Below are 2,666 nucleotides of genomic sequence, written 5' to 3' on the forward strand. Positions count from 1 at the left end.
TATAAAACAAAGTCGCTTTCCGTCTGTCTGTCCCTATGTATACTTAGATCTTTAAAACTACGCAACGGATTTTGATGTGTTTTTTTTTTAAATAGATAGAGTGATCCAAAAGGAAGATTTATATGTATAATACATGCATAATACAGTAGAGAAACACTGATAATTTTAGAGGTTTCTAATAATGATGCGATGTAATGTGCACCCGTGCGAAGCCGGGGCGGGTCGCTAGTATATGTATATGACGAAGAATAGATAGTTGGTTTATTTCCTCACAGACTATTTAGACTAACTTTCGGCGTCAACTATTAGAACGCCGGCGCTGAGCAACGCTGGGGACAAATGTGTGTAATCTAATAAATAAACAGTGGTGGAACATCTTACGTGAAGCGATTAAAGGGTTAACTGTACTCTGAGCGTTCTACGTATTCACAAATTGTATAAATACTAGCTTTTACCTGCGACTCTGTTCGTGTTAACGGGATATATTTACTGAGTGGCATAAAAAGTAACCCATGTCCTTCTAAATCCTATATGGACATAGGATATATGAATATAGGATAGGATATATATATATATATATATATATATATATATATATATATATATATATATATATATATATATATATATATATATATATATATATATATATATATATATATATATATATATATATATATATATATATATATATATATATATATATATATATATATATATATATATATATATATATATATATATATATATATATACACATATATATATATATATATACCCCTTTGGATTGGATCCCTTCTTTCTATATCAATATATTTATATATAATATTTTTACTATGAAATAGTTTTAAACTAACTGCGTTTATTGACTTCCTAAAAAACATTTTATGTCATCGCGCTATGATAATAGGGCTTATTTTCTATTAAATTTTGCCAACCAAACTTTGTTCCCAAGTAAATGTGTGCCACTGTAATGTATTTTGTAAATAATATGTACCAGTAGCATGGACAAGTTAAAAGTAACATAAGTTTAGAGCACTTAAAGGAAACTAATAATTGTACTTACTAACTTGTTGGTTAGGTTAATACATTAACTATGATAATGCGGTATTAAATTTTACATAAAATATAACTGGATTCAATGTAGTGGTAGTTCGTATGAAGTTGGAATTGGATATTCCAATTACGGTTCAATTAAATATTGTTTTAAATAACTAGTACATACCCGCGGCTTTCCCCTTGTGGATACTTAATAATAAATGTGAAAGTGGCGTTGTTTGTTACACCAATAACTTTTAGTTTGATATATACGAGAACGTACGATAGGGAGGAAGGGATTGTTAGTAACGCGGACTACCAGTTCCATTGCTAGCAATATACCATATCAGGTCGACCTCCACGCGTTCCCCCTTAGAAACCAGGTGTATTAAACACGATGGGCCAACTAACCTACCTTTTCATTCTCCCTTGTTACCACTCAGTGGTGCCCCGCCAGTGTATACCGTTAACGCGGGCGGGGTTGCCATTCCATTAAAAAAAACCGTTGAAGTACATACGATACTTTGGGGGGAAGGGATCGTTAGTAATGCGGGCTACCAGTCCCATTGCTAGCAATATACCCTGTCAGGTCGACCTCCACGCGGTTCCTTCTAGAAACCATCATGCTGAGTTCCATGTGTATTCATCACGATGGGCTGACTGACTTGCCTTTTTTCATTATTCACCTATCACCCCTCACTGGTGCCCCGCCTGTGTACACCGATAGCGCAGGCGGGGTTACCATTCCATTAATCATCCATTAAAAAAAAAGTACATAAGATACTATAAATATATCTCAAATATAGCATGATATAAGATTTAGATTACTTCTAATGGCGGTGAATCAAATCATTTTGATTATGGACGAAGTTGCGTGTAAAAATACTCTTAACTCAATTTTGTTCCCACCATGTGATACGGTACAGAATGGGCCACCCCCTCCTTTTCCGCGAGTGTCATAAGAGGCGATTAAGAGAAATCCACTCTATGGAATCAACTTCCAGCAGCAGTATTTCCGAACCGATACGACATCGTAACCTTCAAGAAAAAAGCATATATGAACATATATTCCTTTTTAAAAGGCCGGCAGCACACCTGCAATGGGGTTGGTGTTGTGGGTGATCATGGGCGGCGGTAGTCACTTACCATCAGGTGAGCCGCATGCTCGTTTGCCCCCTGTGTTGTAAAAAAAAGGGACTTAATGATCGAGGGGTGAGCAGCAGCGTCTTGAAACATCACCAAAGCCTAACTGCGGTTGCCAACCTGCCTGCCAAGCATGTCAACTATTGACAAAACCTTCCCTTATGGGAGAGGCCTATGTTCAGCAGTCAACGGCTGGTATGTTGATGATGACGACGTATTATCTTAATTTACACTATTTATATGCATTACATTCATTTACACTATTAATTTACACTATTTATATGCAGTACATTCATTTATAGTATAGATATTAGGTTATAGCAAAAATGTAGACGGGCGAACTTATCCCTTAAAGGGATTTCTTCCAGTCAACCTTGAGAGCTTGAACCAGTTCATTGAGCAGATCCAAATGGCTCCAAATCGATACCTGCTGCTGTTTTTCACCATCGTACAACCCGCCACAAACTAAAGTTTCATCCCAACCA

Source organism: Galleria mellonella, unplaced genomic scaffold (assembly GCF_026898425.1).
Source record: "Galleria mellonella isolate WM207_F2 unplaced genomic scaffold, CSIRO_AGI_GalMel_v1 utg96, whole genome shotgun sequence".
NCBI lineage: Eukaryota > Metazoa > Arthropoda > Insecta > Lepidoptera > Pyralidae > Galleria > Galleria mellonella.